Here is a 20174-nt window from a genome sequence, read left to right on the forward strand (position 1 = left end):
AAAGTATAAAAGGCGAGCATTGGGTGGCTTTGACACCAACTCTCTGGTTATATTAATAATAATTTTTTAAATATTGTGACCGACACTGGTATTGTCCCCAGTGGTATCTCAGACCATCATATGGTCATACTTCACATTCACCTACCAATTCGTAACCGAAGTGCTGTCTACTGAACTTTTAATGTAAGCCTCCTCGAGGATCAATTGTTCTTTGATGCCTTTCGTGGGTTTTGGAGAAACTTTCTCCAACGTAAACCCTCCTTTCCCCGTCTTGTGCAATGGTGGGACAATGCCAAAGCACCGATAAGATCCTTCTGCCAGCAATACGGAGCTTATCAAACTCTACATGACACTGCCCTTCAATCCCTGGTTGCCAGAGAAATATTATCTTTGCAATCCAACATCTCAGCCTCTAATACCGAAAGGACCAACTTTTTGCTAGCAAAGAAAAAAGCCCTTCTTGCTGGACTCTGTGCAAAGCAGGCCAGGGGAGCTCTGATCGGTCTCCGAATGGAAAATCTGTATCACTGGATACTTCCTCCAAGTTCTTCTTCGGACTGGAAGTTCGGAAAAAACAAGTCAGCAGATAGCCTCACTAAAGATGAAGGAAGGAAGAATAACGCACTGCCAAAAAGACATCCGAGTTTCACTCAAGGATTATTTCTCTGAACTCTACCAAGCCAAGAGCACTGATAATGAAATTGTGGAATCCCTGACTTCTTCCCTACGCACCTTATCAGAATCTGCACGTCTACAACTAGACAAGGAAATAACTTCAGGCTGCCCTACATACTCCACCAACAGGCAAAGCCTCTGGACTAGATGGAATGCCTGTAGAACTTTACACAACCTTTTGGGACCTTCTGGGACCAGAGTTAGATGAAGCTCTGATTGATGGTCTACAATTGAATCTGTTGCCATTAAGCTGTCGCAGGGCTGTACTCGTCCTTGTCTCAAAAAAGGTGACCTTCAGCAACCATGCAACTGGTGTCCCATATCATTGCTTTGCACAGATTATAAAATTTCCTCTAAGGTTCTTACCAACCAGCTCAGACCCTTGACTGGGGAAATTATACACCCTGATCAACCCTATTGTGTTCCAAAAAGAACAATACACGACAGTATTTTTATTGTGCGAGACATGATTGATATCTGCACTCTTGAGGAAAAAAATGTTGGTTTGGTTTTTCAAGATCAGGAAAAAGCATTTGACACTGTCGATCACCTCAATCTTTTTTCTGTTTTACGAGGGTTTGGTTTTGTGGCAACTTTTATCTCTTACATACAGCTCCTGTGTAACAACATTTTTAGTTTACTCAAAGTTAATAATATTTTGTCAGCCTTTCCCAGCGAGTCGAGGCATTCGTCAAGGCTGCCCTTTGTCCGGCCTTCTCTATTGCCTCGCAATCGAGCCTTTGCTCATTCGGTTGCGGGAACATCTTCATGGTTTTCTTCCCCAACCAATGGCGAACACAGTTAAAGTAATTGCCTATGCGGATGATCTATGTGTGGTTATCCATTCAGATGAGGATGTCTCTGCCTTGGTCCACTATGTCCATGAATTGAGTTTGGCAAGCTCCATCAAAGTAAACTGGAAAAAAGTAAACTTCTCTATCTTGGTCCGCAAAATGGTGCCACTCCTCCGACCTTTCCCAAGCAACTTGAATGGGCATGGGATGGAATTTTTATTTTTATCTCGGTGTCTTCCTTGGCACTCAAAATTTCGTTTTAAAAAACTGGGAATTTTTAATGAATAAAACTGAGAGACGGTTACTAAAATGGAAGGGACGACTTAGTCAAATCTCATATCGGGGACAAACCCTTGTTATTAACAACCTTGTGGCGTCAATGCTCTGGCACATTTTTACGGCACTACAACCCCCAGATTTCATTCTTAAAAAACTACAATCCATTTTTATTTACTTCTTTGGGGGGGGGGCACTGGCTCCTGCCCGGTGTGCTAAGCCTGCCTATTGCCGAAGGAGGACAGGGGTTGGTTGCCGTTACCAGCAAAGTGATGGCTTTTCATCTCCTTTCATTGCACAGGCTGTTTGTTATACATGGATGTCTCTTGGAAAGCCTTCGCTCACTGCCTGCTTCGGCAGGCAGGGAAACTCGGCTATGATCAGGAACTCTTTCTCATGGACACCTAGAAAGTTGACATCACTTCAGTGCCCCTGTTCTATAGAAGCATGCTGGAGGCATGGCAGGCAGTCACCGTTCGCCGTGATGACAGTAGCTACTCTCTCAAAATGTTTTTTAAACGAGCCCATTTTTCTAAACCCTCTTTTTAAAGGGGTTTGTGATGATCGCAATTTTATGCAAAATTTAATTGATGCTGGATACACCAAGGTTTAACATTTTAGAATTCCTTTTCTTTATAAATGGAAGCCAGCTGCCGAGGTCGCTGTGGCCACTGGAATTCAGTCCATTTGAGTCATAGGGAGAATTTTCTCTGTAATTATACGCTTTTTCAAGCAGTCCAAGTTAAAAGGGACTCCACACCTTCGCTCCAACACTCCTTTCCATCACTTTTACTTCCTTTTCAAGGTTTTATCCCTTTTAACTCAATGGAAAAACGTACTGTTTATTTTTTTGTATGTCAAAGCCCTTGTTCCTGAGAGACCTGCAGAACCACAAATGCACTGGGAGAGGATGCTCCGTGTTACTCCATCCACTGCAATCCAATGGCTTGTTATGTACAAGACGCCCATTGCCAAGCGCTCCGGAGACTTGCAGTGGCGGCTGGCGCACTACATTTTACCCTCGAATGTTTTGCCTCATCGCATATGCTCGAGTAAAGGCCCGGTCACACCTTGACGTTTTAGCCAGCGATGGCAACGTATTAAAATGTATGTAAAACCCTGGCTTACGTTGAACTTTTGATGTTTTTTTTTTTAAGATTTGGACGTATTCAAAGCGACTTGGTCTTATGTATAACGCATTGGTAACGGACACAGAACGTTTCGTTGTGTTATAGATAACTTATACCAACGAATGCTGAACCTGTTGTCGGCCTACACAACCGATGCCCAACGATAGTCTAACTTAGGCATAGCGCATTGCACGCATCGCCGACGATGTCGTGACGTAGCCTATTAAAAGGCTGACGCACAACGATTCAAATCATAACTGCCGTAGAAATGGAAGTGTCAACATCGCGGTCACACCTTGGCGATCTTGCCAGCGTATGCCGACCTAAGAAAAATGTGTCTAAAACGTTGGGGCACGTCGAATACGGTATGAGTAAGTTTGGTATACGTGAGTACAATGCTAAAGTACGCTATCATACGTCGTAGTAAGTAGAGTACGTCAATAAATTTTAAACATGTTCAAAATTTTATGACGTACTCAGCGTATGACACACGTTCCGCATGCGATGGGGATAAGTTTTACACACGATATGTGGACGCTTACACACGTCCACAAAGGCTACTTATAAGCTACTCATAAGTCGAAACACGTCACGGTAATGTCTTTTTTACGCGAAACTTATTTCTAACTTATGTTTGACGTGCTTTGAACCAATTCTTTACGTAGTCCCAACACACATCGACGTAGTCCCAACACACATCGACGTATGTAGACGTATTCCAATGACGTCTTCCGGTCAACAAAAAAAAATAAATTAACGTGTTTCTAACTTACAACTGCCATATAAAGACGTGTTCCCAGCGGTTTTGGGAATTGGTATATAAAAATGCTGCTCATAAAAGGGGAACCCAACAGTGTTTTTGAGTCCTTTTTGAGTCGATGTCCATGTCAGCAGTAACAGTATCAGTATCAGTATCAGTATTAGTATTAGTATTAGTATTAGTATTAGTATTAGTAGTAGTTTGTTCATGTTGGCAGTAGTAGGTGAGTGTGAGGGGGAGGGTGTGGGTTATGATGGATCGTCCTTGCGTTTAACGATTTAACGATTTAAATGATAAACTCAACGATTTAAATGGCTGCATCTCCACTATTGAAAGTAGACGCTTGCGCTCAACAATTGGATTTTTTTTACACTCAACGACTTTTAAACGGTACCACTCAGCTAGTTTCATTGTTTACAATGAACGATTTAAATTGCTGTCACTCGCCTTTGTTTTTTGACGCTGGGGTTTTGAAATTTGAAGCGTTTCTTCTGAACGTGTTAAAACGCTCAAACTCGACTATTTTAAATAGACGCTGCCGATGGACAATTGGAATCATAGCCAAGCTAGACATCGAAGTGTGAACATCCTCGTCATGCCGAAGAAAAGTTTGAAGAATGCTGAAAATAAGTGTCCTGGCCGTGGCCGTGTACGCTGATGCAAGGACGATCCATTATACCGACGTCTTTCAGCCTATGAGTAACTTAAAAGGAACGTCTGTCGACGTGTGGCAACGATCGCGTAACGTGCCAACAACACGTTAATCATAGGTTAGAAATAAGTTTCGGGTACGCTAAACATTACCTCGGCGTGTCTCAACTTATGATTAACTTACAAGTAGCATGTGTTGACGTCTGTGAACGATCGCAGACCGTGCATACAACTTGTGGCCAGCGTAGCAGAACGTGTGAGTCATACGCCGGCATACGTCGTGAAATTTCAAGCATGAAAAAATTTGAGGACAACCAAAAAGTACAACGTTTAAAGCCAACGTACAACGACGTATGGCAGTGTTTTTCAGCGTGCTCTCAATGTTATCAAAACTTACCCATAACGTATTCAACGTGTGCCAGCGTTTTAGAAAAAAAATTCAAAAATCGGCATACGTTGGCTAAAACGTCAAGGTGTGACCGGGCCTTAACACGGAATTGTGTCCTTTCTGTGGTGTTACTGAAAATATTTTCCACATTTTTATTGAGTGCCCAAGGCTGGCCCCCCTCTTTATGATCTTATCACATGTACTCCGTGATAGCTTAGGTCTAGCAGGGCTAGACCTTGTTTTTACACGTTGTGTTTTTATCTTCGGTTTTAGGATCTCTTACCGATGCAAAAATGAGTCTTTTAGCAAATTATTTGTCTTCCGAGGCTGAACTCGGTATATACCTGTCAAGGAAGCGTAGAATACAAAATACCGACAATCCTGATGACGATGTAGTTCACCTTTTTGAAGCCTTTGTCACATCACGTTTGCACTTTGAATTTCAACTCAGTGATTTTACGTTGTTTTCACAGAAGTGGTGTGTGAAGGAATCATTACGTGAACTTGTTGATGGTGTCCTTACAGTTAAGTTATGATTTTGCCTTGTTTATGTATGAACTCTTTCCTCATTTTAACTTTGTACAATGTTTGCCTTTGGTTTATGATTTCCTTGTGCACAATGATTCCTGGAAATAAAGAGGAACAAATTTATTTCTCTCTCTCTCTCTCTCTCTCTCTCACTCTCTCACTCTCTCACTCTCTCACTCTCTCACTCTCTCACTCTCTCACTCTCTCACTCTCTCACTCTCTCAAACGCTCTCCACCTCTCTCTCTCTCTCTCTCTCTCTCTCTCTCTCTCTCTCTCTCTCTCTCTCTCTCTCTCTCTCTCTCTCTCACTCTCTCACTCTCTCTCTCTCTCTCTCTCTCTCTCTCTCTCTCTCTCTCTCTCTCTCACTCTCTCTCTCTCTCTCTCTCTCTCACTCTCTCTCTCTCTCTCTCTCTCTCTCTCTCTCTCTCTCTCTCTCTCTCTCTCTCTCTCTCTCTCTCTCTCTCTCTCTCTCTCTCTCTCTCTCTCTCTCTCTCTCTCTCTCTCTCTCTCTCTCTCTCTCTCTCTCTCTCTCTCTCTCTCTCTCTCTCTCTCTCTCTCTCTCTCTCTCTCTCTCTCTCTCTCTCAACTGCTTCTCTCTCTCTCTCTCTCTCTCTCTCTCAACTGCTCTCTCTCTCTCTCTCTCTCTCTCTCTCTCTCTCTCTCTCTCTCTCTCTCTCTCTCTCTCTCTCTCTCTCTCTCTCTCTCTCTCACACTTTTTTGACATTTCATTTCCCCATTTCCAACACACATACCCAGTCATTCCATTCACTATGCCTGGTGTTGTTTTAATTGCTCGGGTGGTGGGCTTGTGATCCTTGGATCCTGAGTTCACATCCCATTTGGCTGTTGAATTAATACCAGGTGGGTTTGAGTCTGCCTGTCATCCTTCTGAAGAAGGCAGAATGAGTGCCAGCATGCTGGTATACTGTGTCGGAGTGATGACCTGTCCAGGATTGTGTCCAATAACCAAGGAGACTGCTTAGGCAGAAACAATGCTCTGCACAGAGTATGGTCTCAATGGATGGGATCGATTGCATGCACTGTTAAATTGGTACTGCAAATATAATGATAGTACCATTCAGTGTCATGTTACTTTTCTAATTAATGCAAAAAAATAGTGATATGCTTTGATGATGTTGCATTGTGATTGGGCAATGACAAATGAGCAAAAGAAGAAGAATAAGGTGACGAAGAGGAAGAAGCATTCTAATCAGAAAGAGAGCATGTTCAGGTAAATATGTGGCAGAGATGACAATTTGGCTGAATTAACGACCCTTATTTGGTCCAAGAAAGCCCTCTGCTACACTATACATCACTTTAAGAGCCAACATTGCTTTCATTCATTGCTTTGCTGACCAAGTCTCTTCTACATTACACCTCTTACTGAGGAAAAAAAAAAACACTCCTCACTTTTCCAATGAGGATTACAATGCCATACATGCATTTTCCCCTCAAAAACCAGACACCAATGTATTGCCATTCATGGATTCGACCATATTCGTCTTGTTGAAATCAGGCTTTCCATGCAATTGAGCTTTGCCAGAAAGACTTTAATGTCTTCCACGAATGCTGAGGATAATGGAAACAGTGTTGGTCAACTTGCCTTCATCCTTCAATAAATTCTCCGTTTTGAAATGACTTTCTTGCTTCTCTGTCTGATGTTCATTCCAGCTCTACCAGTATTGAATTTAAACCAAAAATATTTCACAAAATATACAGTGCCTGTCAGACTATCTATTGTTACGGCTGTGGAAATTCGCATTACTCCATGAAGGGCTCGTAGGTGAGATAACTATAAGTACATGTGTAGTTAGCCCCAAACCCGTTGTTTAGAGGGAATTTATGTGAATCATTCGGGCCACGACGCTTTGAGATAACTGTTTTCTGTTCTATCTTTATTTTGAACCAACCATGTCTCAACCGCCATCACACAACAATCACCTTAACCACCACGCCAGCCATGGTCACCAACTACAACCATGCTCCAACCCTCAGACAACAACAACAACGCCAACAGCCATGACCTTTACCTTCACAACTCAATCCCACAAACATCGCATCACCGTCATTCCCAAACGGCACCATAACCATCAAACCACCACCGATAAACCCTCCACCACCCTCACCTCTCTCCTTCTACGGCCATTCCCGCACCACCTGTGAACACTGAGCGTCGGGCTGTCTTGGGCTCGTTCAGCGATACGCACCGAGCCGCGAGTGCAAATGGCGGCCTTTCTGAGGGAGAATTCGGATCAAGAACGCTACACGCCCACTTCTGATCCGTCCAATTAGCAAGCGCGGAGCGGCTTGGCCCCGCCTCCAGGCGCATCTGTGTGAAATCGATATATGCAAATTTTAGGATCAGGGGAGGTTCACGCCCACTTTTCCTCCGTCCAATTGGCGAGCGTGGCTCCGCCCCCGAGGTCATCCTGATCCGGATATTTGCATATTGTTTTCTCCTGCCGGCTTATAAAACGGCGAGTGCAAGGCGAATCGTGGCAGTGTGGCAGTAGCAGAGTGTATCAGTAGCAGTGTGTGTCAGTAGCAGTGTGTATCAGCAGGGCAGAGTGAGTCGGGTGGCGAAATCATCAGTGTGGCATCGAGTTGGGTTCTGCAGTCGGCTGAGGAGAGTTGCGGGAAGAGGCAAAGGAGCTCGGGTCCGAGGCGAGAAGGACGGCGGTCGGCGACGAGGTAGCGGTGTGAGATCGCTCGTCGCGGGACCCAAGCCAGCCAGCCATTCTCCTCCCCCAGGGCATCAACAATTCCCCCTTTCCCCCGCGCTGAGATATTGCAAAAAGGGGGCCCCGTTCCCACCCCACTCCAAACATCGTGCCAACGAAACCCGTCAAGGAGCACGGAGTCGGGGCACAGCCACGAGGCCACATCTGTGGCTCATCCGCCAACGTGTCACGAGGACGCGGATAGGACCCCCCCCCCGGTCTCGGGGACCTGGCCGCTCCTCCAGGTCACGCGCACATATTGGCCTCCAGGCCTGTCTGCCCCTTGTCTATGAGGGTGGCTTCTTTCCTTTGCTTTTGAGTAAATGTGTGTTGGCGCCGTCTGTAAAGTAGAACTGTATAAGTGTTGCCGTGTGTACGCGTATTCGGTAGTAACTCTGCCTCATTGTTTCTTTTGTTTGGGTTGCTATATGTGCATTTTGACTGTTTGGCTGTATATGTGTGCTTTCCGTGTGACGCGTAATAAATGTGCTTTGTGTGAACTGTTTTCCCGTTTCGCTTCGTCTTTTCTGTATTGACCCTCCAACCTGCTTCACATGAAGGGTTCGTAGTGGGCTTAATACGCCCGGTAATTAATCGGAACCGTCCAGTTCGGTGATAACACCGCTCGGTTATCCCGATAGCACGGAACGGGCCGCTTGGGCGGCCCGTGTCTGGAGTCGACCTGCGGCGAGGTGCGATCGCCCGGTCAACCATTCGCGCAGGTACTTGGGTAGATCGAATTTGGCGAGCGACCCTATCCTACGCGGGTGGGCATTTGGCACGATCGTGGTAAGGTAAACCCCCACCCATGACTAGCTCCCGGCGTTGGTCCAAGAGGGTCACGACTGAATTGTCCGTCCGGTGGGCGACGTGCCGCGATTCGAGTTACGTGGCCGTTCGCACGACGGCGGGCGCGAATTCGCAACACTATTATGGTATTCAAAAATAAAGGCACCGCAAACTTGCAAAGCAGCCAAGCAGGTAAGGCTCAGGTTTACTGCCACGTACTAACATTTTGATGTAACATATCCACACTAACTGCCTTCTATACACTATACTGCCTTCAAAACAATAACGATGTAACTTTCATTCTATATATACAATGTATTCTATATTTATATATATATATATATATATATATATATATATATATATATATATATATATATATATATATATATATATATATTTCATTCTATATATAATATATGAGAAATTCTATATATACGATGTAACTGCCTTCTATACACTAACGATTTGACCTTCATAACTTTAATATCACAGCGGGAAAGTACATTCCCTGCATTAGCATTCAAGCTCTTGGTTGCTCCGTTTCTTCATGAAAGCAATGCCATGATGGGTGGCTTACCATGACATAACGCATGCAATATGTATGTGCATCGATCATACCGGCTCGTGATCTCTCGAAGGCCTTGCTGCACGACTGGCACGTGTAAACATAGCATGGATCTGGACAGATAACAGGCGCAGCGTTCTCAATATGTGTGCCTTGGATAAGGGTAGATGCAATGTGTGTAACAAGTACATTTAAACAAGGCAGTCACCGGCATGACCCCTCCGGTTCAGCAGTTTGGACGTTTCTCAAGCAGCTGCTCAACGCGACAGCTGTGATTCCCCGCAAACTGCTGTCCCATCCATTGGAGGTGCCAAAGCATTTTCCTTTCAATGGGATCCTCTGTGCAAGGACACATGATCAGACACACAGGGCCTTTGAAGAGAATGCGCACACAACACTTCTGGAACTCAATCTACAGAACTTGTGCCAAATTCGTCTCCTGCAATGGCAACTTTTCTTCGTTATGGCAGAAAAAACACAAAATTTCAAGGAAAGAAAAAGAGTCATTTTCATGGACAGTAACTCTTTCCTTCAAATCATTCCCTCCTTGTTTGCTGCAAACTGATTGCGTTTCCATTTGTGCATTTTTCCATGTGCGCTGTTGTTTTCCAATCAGGCGCACCTGCTGGGTGTTCCAAGATGAAGGATTGTCAAGGAATGCGGTAATCATAAAGCGATGAAGCGCGAGAAGGCACATGGAATGCATGTTGGTTTTGCCACTTATCAACAGCCAATGCCAAAGACTGCGACAAACTTCTCACCTCAGCATATCCGACGGCTAATCCAAAGCCAACAAATTACAGCAGCTTGGCCCAATCTGAGCCATTGTTCTGCTCCAACAGGTTCTGCGAAAGGACATGTCACATGACCTGATGGTTTTGCCCTCTCGTTGCTCTTTGTTTTGTCTGGCAGGCCCAGGAATGGGGAAAAAAGAATTAATGTGCTATTGGCCATGATTCTCCACTTATATCACCCAAACTTTTCATTCTGCCTTCTCGTTCACAGGACGTGCAATCATTCTCAAGGTAGACCAAACAAATAAACGTCTACGTAAATAAACCAGGATTATCGAACAATTGTAATGCTTCACTTGCTAGGAATTGGGAATTGAGTGCTTATACTTCAACGCTGGACATGGCCGAAGTTTTATTGTCAACAGAGTGAGCACGCACTTCGTCACCGCAACACGACCGTGTACTCACTCACTGTGACATCACCGTGTACTCACTCACTGTGACATCACCATGTGCTCCAGCATCGTGACATGACTGAGTACTACTTCGCTGCAACAGGACAAGACGGTGTACTCCTTTGCTGTGACACGATGGTGTACTCCGTCGCCCAAGACAAAACGGTGCACTCGCTCTCCAAAAACATGACCACGTATTCCATCATCACGAGTCGACCATGTCTTCCTGCCCTGCAATCCGACACTACTATCTACTCTGTCACCATGAAACGTCGGTGTACTTTTGCACCATGACACGACCATGTACTCTTTCACTGCAAAACAATATGATCATGCCCTCCCTCAATGTCATACGACTGCAATATGTCACCATGACATGACACAAATGTCTATCCATCGCTGTGAGATGACTATGTACTCCGTTGCTGCAACACTAGAGGACCATCTACTACATCGCTGTAACACTACATGATCTTTCACTTCCTCGCTGTAACACTACATGACCATCTACTACCTCACTGCAACACTACATGACCATGTACTACATCGCTGTAACACTACATGATCTTTCACTACCTCGCTATAACACTACATGACCATGTACTACATCGCTGTAACACTACATGATCTTTCACTACCTCGCTGTAACACTACATGACCATGTACTACTGCGCTGCAACACTACATGACTATATACTCCGTCGCTGTAACACTACATGATCTTTCACTACCTCACTATAACACTACAAGACCATGTACTACCTCACTGTAACACTACATGACCATGTACTACTGCGCTGCAACACTACATGACCATGTACTCCATCACTGTAACACTACATGATCTTTCACTACCTCGCTGTAACACTACATGACCATGTACTACCTCGCTGTAACACTACACAACAATGTACTACCTCGCTGTAACACTACATGACCATGTACTCCGTCGCTGTAACACTACATGATCTTTCACTACCTCGCTATAACACTACATGACCATGTACTACCTCGCTGTAACACAACATGACCATGTACTCTGTCACTGTAACACTACATGATCTTTCACTACCTCGCTATAACACTACATGACCATGTACTACCTCGCTGTAACACTACATGATCTTTCACCACCTCGCTGTAACACTACATGACCATGTACTACCTCGCTGTAACACTACATGACCATGTACTACCTCGCTGTAACACTACATGATCTTTCACCACCTCGCTGTAACACTACATGACCATGTACTACCTCGCTGTAACACTACACAACAATGTACTACCTCGCTGTAACACTACATGACCATGTACTCCGTCGCTGTAACACTACATGATCTTTCACTACCTCGCTATAACACTACATGACCATGTACTACCTCGCTGTAACACAACATGACCATGTACTCTGTCACTGTAACACTACATGATCTTTCACTACCTCGCTATAACACTACATGACCATGTACTACCTCGCTGTAACACTACATGATCTTTCACCACCTCGCTGTAACACTACATGACCATGTACTACCTCGCTGTAACACTACATGACCATGTACTACCTCGCTGTAACACTACATGACCATGTACTACCTCGCTGTAACACTACATGACCATGTACTACCTCGCTGTAACACTACATGATCTTTCACCACCTCGCTGTAACACTACATGACCATGCACTCCGTCGCTGTATCACTACATGATCTTTCACCACCTCACTGTAACACTACATGACCATGCACTCCGTCGCTGTATCACTACATGATCTTTCACTACCTCGCTGTAACACTACATGACCATGCACTCCGTCGCTGTATCACTACATGATCTTTCACTACCTTGCTGTAACATTACAGAACCATGCACTCCGTCGCTGTATCACTACATGATCTTTCACTACCTCGCTGTAACACTACATGACCATGCACTCCGTCGCTGTATCACTACATGATCTTTCACTACCTTGCTGTAACATTACAGAACCATGCACTCCGTCGCTGTATCACTACATGATCTTTCACTACCTCGCTGTAACACTACAGGACCATGCACTCCGTCGCTGTATCACTACATGATCTTTCACTACCTTGCTGTAACATTACAGAACCATGCACTCCGTCGCTGTATCACTACATGACCATGTACTCCCTGACTATGGGATGAGCATGTACTCCGTCCCCGCGACACGAGTACTCCCTCACCCCGACACTACCGAGTATACTTAATCACCATGACACAACCACACTCATTCACTCTCCACAATGAAACTATGTGCATATTCACTCAACACAACACAACACAAACACAGATGGACATTCATTCACCACAAAAACCATCATGCACATTCACTTTCCACAATATAACCACACAAATCACTTTCAACAACATAACCGTGCACATTCAATCACCGCACTAAAACTGTGCACATTCATTCACCGCAATGGAGTATAACCTTGAAAATTCACTCATCAGCAATGTGCAGTCTCATGAAAGAGTGAGGATGATAATATTGAGAAAATGAAGATCAATGTAAAGTCATGAATGAGAGATAGAAAGATTTGAAGAATGCCTTCAGCTTACAAACTGCCTGAATCATTGACCATCCAGATCATCAGATGTGCACTGCTCATCATTGAGGTTTTAACCCTTTCAGCCCAGGACCTCAGCAAGCCATGGGTCCAAAACTTTAATTATGTCCATAGGTCATGCAATCAGGTAAAGAGAGGGGTATGTGTGGGGTGTGGGGGAGGGGTGGTGAGAAAAGAGAGAGACAGAGAGACAGAGAGAGACAGAGAGAGAGACAGAGAGACAGAGACAGAAACGGAGAGACAGAGACAGACAGAAACAGAGAGACAGAGGGAGATGGGGAGAGAGAGGGAGTGAGATAGAGAGAGAGAGAGAGAGAGAGAGAGAGAGAGAGAGAGAGAGAGAGAGAGAGAGAGAGAGAGAGAGACAGAGAGACAGAGACAGAGAGACAGAGACAGAGAGAGAGTAAGAGAGAGACAGAGAGACAGAGACAGAGAGAGAGAGAGAGAGAGTAAGAAAGAGAGACAGAGTAAGAGAGAGAGAGTAAGAAAGAGAGAGAGAGAGTAAGAGAGAGAGAGAGAGAGAGAGAGAGAGAGAGAGAGAGAGACAGAGAAAGAGAGAGAGAGAGAGAGAGAGAGACAAAGACAAAGACAGAGACAGAGAGAGACAGACAGACAGACAGACAAGCCGGTAGGTGGCGATGGTTTGCCGAGCATGGAAAATATAAGATATAGAGCAAAATTGGTGTCATATCGCGGATAGGGAATCACCTTAAGATTATGCATATTAAATCTCATCCAGTTCCATCCACTGATAACTACTCGGTATCCATTTCAATGAAAAGTACCGAAAATGCGGTTTGAAGTCGGAAATCCCCAAAGTTCGAGGGGGTGCTGTGGGTGAGCAATGATCTAAATCAAAAATCCGGCTTGATCGTTTGTGCCCAATGTATTCCAGACGATTAGTGTGAATTTTCATGACCATCCGACCATAACCCAAGGAGGAGAAGCATTTGGCGCGAGGGCACCTCCAGCTCTCACATGTTATCGATTTTTGCACTAATTGACCTTTGACCCCTGACCTAAGCAAAATCGGTCAATATATCCTGAGGCAAAGTTGTCGTAGTCATTGAGTACCATGAACCTGCAAAGTTTCATTCGTATCGATGCACTCACCTGGTCGCTTGGGGGCCTTCAATTTTCGCCAATTTTCACGCATACCCTAATTGTAGGGGGCGCTGCGGGTAAAGTATTCCATATATCACAAAAACCGGAATATATTTGAAAGAGCATCACCTGTAGATCATTCGCGCCAAATTTCATTACACTCTGTGGGATAATGGCTTTCGGAATTGATTTCGCGTGAACGGTACCGATTTTGAAGGTTTTTCGGTTGATGCTAGGGAAACAAAGCGTCCCTAGCAACCATCACAATTTCCAAAGTACGAGGTCATAAGATGTACCTAACACCCGAGTTTGGTCAAAATCGGCCCACGTTTACTACCAATTATGCTGATGACAAACGCACAAACATCCAAACAAACAGACAGAATTACTGACAATGAGGGTCACCTATTTTGGCGACCCAATAGACAGAGAGAGACAACAGCGAGAGGAGACAGACAGAGACAGACAGAGTCATTGAGTGGGAAGCAGTTTGGGAGGAGATGAAGGCATGAGAGTGCATGTCAAAAATTCCACTACATTCATGTGTGTAATAAATATATGACCACAAAGAAAAAAATTCCATTTTCAGGAAATAATTTTAATCTCAAATCAGTCCAGTCCGGCGACAAAGCCCGACAATTTAGGAACACAGTCTATCCAAATACCCACTTTAAAAGGTAAAACCATTTAATGGTATGCTTTTAATCTGCAAGCATTATCACATTGCAAAAAGCTCTCCGCTGATGGAACACTGGCAAAGGAAGACGCATTTATGGAGGAAACATGTAAAAATTAGGTGATGATAAAAGAGATTTTGAAAAACATAGGCAGGGCACTAATGCGTGCTGTTGGGCATTTCACACCAAATTAGTTTCCGAGCTCGTCAGCACGAATATCTAAGCTATTTCCATCTTATCAAGGTAAAGGAGTTTGAAGTGTTTTGGTATTTAAAATGACAAATTGCTTTTGCAGTAAAAAGATTATTTGCTGCCAAGAAGGATGAGGAATGAACAGCTAAGTTTGATTGGCAATATAAAAGTGTCATTTCCAGAACATGGCCAACATACCGACGACTGACACATTATATCTACCTCATCAGATGAACTTGCCCTGTGCTCTGGCAGTCAAGTGTGGTCCATTAATGGCACGACCTCAAGTTCTGAATGGGTCTCCTTGGCCAATGGGGTGGAAATTGGAATAAAAATGGGAAATTGTCGGCACATGTGCCTGCAAATTGCAAATGTGGACGAAGGATGGACCCAGAGTTTGCAATAACTTACAAGCATTGTAAGCGGTTGAATTCGTGCATTTGTACCAATATAAAATGCAAGAAACATGCAAAGCCTTGTAGAATGCAATCATATTGAGAAATTCCCATGATCTAATCTTGCAAGTGCTGAACAAAACCTTTTTTTAATGCAAGCTTCGTTGAGTCGAAATGAAATACAGAGGGAGAGATAAATTCACAAAATATCTTTGTCACACATTGTAAATGGTTATGATACAAACATAATTATATATATATATATATATATATATATATATATATATATATATATATATATATATTTACAGTGCCTTCAGAAAGTATTCACACCCATTGAATTTTTCATATTTTATCAATGATCTACACGAAATAACCCATGATGACAAAGTGAAAAACATGTTTTTCGATTTCTTTTTACAACTTATTTAAAAATGAAAAGCTGAAATTGGTTGCGTCAATAAGTATTCAACCCCTTTGCTATGACACTCCAAATTGAGCTCAGGTGCATCCGATTTCCTTTCATCATCCTTGAGATGTCTCTAAAACTTGATTGGAGTCCACCTGTGGCCAATTCAATTGATTGGACGTGTTTAAGAAAGAAACACACCTTTCTATACAAGGTCCCACAGTTGACAGTGCATGCCAGAGCAGAAACTCCACCATGAAATCCAAGCAACTGTCCGCATAAATATGAGATAGAATTGTGAGGAGGCATAGATGTTTGGAAGGGTAGAAAATAATTTCTCGTGTTGAAAGTTCCCAAGAGCACAGTGAGCTCCATCAGGAGGAAATTGAAAGAATATGGAACTACCCAGACTTCCTAGAGCTGGCCATGTAACCAAACTGAGCAACCGAGCAAGAAGCGTCTTGGTCAGGGAGGTGACCAAGAACCCAATGACCACTCTGACAGAAGAACCCACTTGGCTGAGATCGAAGAACCCGCTGGAAGGAGAACAATCTCTGCAGCACTTCACAAATCTAGGCTTTGTGGGAGAGTAGCCTCACTTAAGCACATGACAATGCCTGGAGTTTCCAAAAAGGCACAGGAAAGACTCTGAGAAAACAAGGCAAAATATTATATGGTCTAATGAGATGAAAATTGAACTCTTTTGACTGAATGCAAAGCACTACATTTGGCAGAAACCAAGCACAGCTCATCACCCATCCAATACCATTTGTACCGTGAAGCATGGTGGTGGCAGAATCATGCAATGGGGATGCTTTTCAGTGGCAGGGATGAGGAGACTTGTAAGGAGAGATAGAACAATGAATGTAGTCATATATAGGCAAATTCTTGAGGAGAACCTGCTTCAGAGTGCAAAATATCTCAGGCTGTGACTTTCTTCTGACCTACTCAGACAATTCTCTGGTTTTCTTTCTTTTCTCCATGCTCATTGTCATCCAAACACACAGTGACACAAAATAGCATAATGTCTCCTTTTCTGCATTGAAATTGATTGAATGAGTGATTGATTTATATTGTTGGCACCTTCAACTCACCACAGGTGAGTTCATTTCCAAAGTGAAGGAGAATCACCTGCTTGAAATCTAATTATTTCTAACAACTTCTACAAGTTGGCAATAACATTGTCTGGGCCATTTTAGGATTTCTGTGTGGAATAAGCTAAGATTTAGTAGGTTTTTTTCAGCTTTTTTGTTTTGTTCCACTGCAAACCAAAGAAACACATTTGTGGATACCAAAAGATTTTTTTTTGTATTTCAACAATTTTCTGGAAGAAGTGGTGCATTATTTGAAAACGTGCTAGGGTGCCAATATTTTTAGCCATGATAGGAACAGCCTCCACTCTTCTGGGAAGGCTTTCCACGAGATGTTGGAACATTGCTGCGGGGATTTTCTTCCATTCAGCCACAACAGCATTTGTGAGACTGGGCACTGATGTTGGTCAATTCGGTCTGGCTCGCAGTCGGTGTTCCAATTCATCCCAAAGGTGTTTGATGGGGTTGAGGTCAGGGCTCTGGGTGGGCCAGTTAAGTTCTTCCCCACCAATCTCGACAAACCATTTCTGTATGGACCTCGCTTTGCGTAAGGTGGCATTGTCATGCTGAAACAGGAAAGGGCCTTCCCCAAATTGTTGCCACAAAGTTGGAAGCAAAGAATAGTCCAGAATGTTATTGTAAGCTGCAGCCATTAAGATTTCCCTTCACTGGAGTGAAGGTGGCCAAGCCCAAACCATGAAAAACAGCCCCAGACCATTATTCCTCCTCCACAAAACTTTGCAGTTGGCACTATGCATTCGGGCAGGTAGCGTTCTTCTGGCATCCGCCAAACCTAGATCCATTCGTTGGACTGCCAGATGGTGAGGCATGATTCATCACTCTAGAGAACACGTTTGCACTGCTCCAGTCCAATGGCAGTGAGCTTCACACCTCTCCAGCTGATGCTTGGCATTTTTGCACATGGAGATCTTAGGCTTGTATGAGGCTGCTCGGCCATGGAAACGCATTTCATAAAGCTCTCGCCGAACAGTGTGCTACGTTGCTTCCAGAGACAGTTTGGAACTCAGTGGTGAGTGTTGCAACCGACGACAGACAATTTTTCCACATGACGCACTTCACCACTCAGCGGTCCATTCTGTGAGCTTGTGTGGTCTCTACAACTTTGCGGCTCAACTGTTGTTGCTCCGAGATGCTTCCACTTCACAATAACAGTACTTATAGTTGACCAGGGCAGCTTTAGCAGGGCATAAATTTGATGAACTTACCAGTTGGAAAGGTGGCAAAATCACTTCAGTATGGCCCATCCTCCTGCCAATGTTTGTCTATGGAGATTGCATGGCTGTGTGCTTGATTATATACACCTGTCAGCAATGGGTGTGGCTGAAATACCCGAATCCAATAATTAGAAGGGGTGTCTGCATACTTTTGGTCATGTAGTGTATATACGTGTGTGTGTGTATGTGCATATATATATATATATATATATATATATATATATATATATATATATATATATATATATATATATATATATATATATATATATATATATATATATATATATATATACAGGATGTCCCAAAAAATATATAAAACTTTTCATCTGCAAAGATGATGGTCATAACAATTTTTTTTTTTTAAAGATATATGGCTGGATAGAAAGCTGTAAGGTTGAAGTTTATTGTACCAATGTCAAAATTTCCAGCAAAATTTAAATTTTGGTATAGAATCGTCGTTTTCTTTGAAACCGCATGTTTGACGTAGGCTCCACATTGTCTGATCACTGCCTGCAAACGCGTTGTCATGTTCTCCATCACTTTGCGAAACGTTTCCTGAGGAATGTTCTGGATTTCTCAGTGGATGTTGTCCTTCAGCTGATCAAGAGTCTGAGGCCTAGTGTGTCCATAGATCCTGTCCTTGAGATACCCCCACAAGAAGAAGTCTGGAGGAGTAAGGTCAGGGGAATACGGTGGCCACTCAACATCTTCATAGAGGGAGATAACGCGGCCCTCAAAATGTTGGTTGAGAAAATGCCTTGTTTCCCTGGCTGTATGGGGCGGTGCCCCATCCTGCTGGAGCCACTGGGTTCTCATCTGAATCAGGTTGTTTCTCCTACTGGCCTGAGTACGTAGCTCAGGCAGACACAATTCCTGAATCATTTTGCGATAGTTCCTATGGTTTACCGTGCAAGTGCGTCCCTGGTCATCTTCAAAGAAGTATGGACCAATTATCCCATACCAACCAACCGCCACCCACACGGTGACTTTGAGAACAGATCGAGGCACCAGTTCAGTTGATGCATTACCAGGATTTTCAGTTCCCCAGTACCGAAAGTTTTGCTTATTCACCTCCCCGGACAAGTGAGCATGGCATTCGTCCGTCATGTGAAGTTTTTTGAGGAAGTCTGCATCTTCCTCCAGGTTTCCTGAGAACCAATTTGCAAAGTCTAGTCATTTGCGTTTCTGTTGATCAGTAAGCACCGTTTCCGTTTGAATTTTGTGTGGAAAGGCATGAATGTCTTGGTGAAGGATCCTCTGAACGGTGCTCTTATGAATGTTTGTCTCGGCAGAAAGTCGTTGAATCGATTTTTTTGGACTCTGAACGACCGCCTGTCATCATTTCCACATTTTCTTCACTACAACCTGTCCTCTTCCAACCACTGTGACCCTTGTGAAGTTCACGATGGTTCCCACATTGGTAAACTTTGCGATGGTGCACTTTGTTGTCTGAAAGTTTGGTGCATGGCTCAAATGGATTACCGAAATGTCTCGAGTAAAGACGTTGCACCTGTCTGACACTTTTCGTCTGTTGCCAAAGTTCACCAATTTTCGTCCGTTGTTGTACGGTCAGTCTTGGCATTTTTCTGGCGCTTGCTTGGTATCAAAATAAACTTCAGGGTCTCTGCAATACGAAATGAAGCATGAGTGACAAAATTACTGCTTTTTTATGATAAAACGAAGCATTTTAAAAGTTGTATATTTTTTTGGGACACCATATATATATATATATATATATATATATATATATATATATATATATATATATCTACATACATACACACACACATATGCGTGATCTAGCACATACCTTGCAGTGAGGCGGCAACTTATCCAGAGAAAACTTTCAGCCAAATAAATGTTCACAAGTTGTGGACACAACTCCCACACCAACTCCCACCATCCCCCCAGGTGAGGTTTCTCACATGATAGTTACATGGGATAAGATTAAAATATACCTGCAAGTTCCATCTGCAAGAAGTCATCTTGGCTTGAGTTGCCA

General features: G+C 43.6%; 1 protein-coding gene across 3 annotated transcripts in view; it reads right to left on the reverse strand.

Moving 5' to 3' along the window:
- Positions 1-20174, reverse strand: part of MEGF10 (multiple EGF like domains 10) — a 425111-nt gene that overhangs the window by 357053 nt on the left and 47884 nt on the right. Inside the window, exon 1 of one of the 3 annotated variants that reach the window (XM_085846392.1) lies at positions 9334-9455. The exons of the other annotated variants lie outside the window; for them this stretch is intronic. The gene's annotated coding sequence lies outside the window, so the exon portion shown is untranslated. Of the gene's footprint in view, positions 1-9333; positions 9456-20174 lie in introns of those variants that run through there. 3 annotated transcript variants of the gene reach the window in all.

This window comes from Eptatretus burgeri, chromosome 11 (genome assembly GCF_056783735.1).
Source record: "Eptatretus burgeri isolate ZD-2024b chromosome 11, Ebu_testis_v1, whole genome shotgun sequence".
NCBI classification, from domain to species: Eukaryota; Metazoa; Chordata; class Myxini; order Myxiniformes; family Myxinidae; genus Eptatretus; species Eptatretus burgeri.